Genomic DNA, 219 nt, shown 5'->3' with positions numbered 1-219 from the left:
AAAAAGTCAACTAATTTTGTAATATTGTTTTATTATATGATATAGAAATATACTATGAACTATATTTGTGTTTGTCCCAAATTGTATTTTGGTAATTTTTGTATTCGTTCCATCCCGTTTCCAGTCGGGAATAATTTTTTTTGTCAAATATCGGAAATGTCATATATCGAGAATCTTCACTATTGGGAATGCATTCTCTATATACAACTAGAATTCAGG

The sequence above is a fragment of the Camelina sativa genome, chromosome 12, assembly GCF_000633955.1.
Source record: "Camelina sativa cultivar DH55 chromosome 12, Cs, whole genome shotgun sequence".
NCBI lineage: Eukaryota > Viridiplantae > Streptophyta > Magnoliopsida > Brassicales > Brassicaceae > Camelina > Camelina sativa.
Note: the sequence above shows the minus strand (reverse complement) of the source record.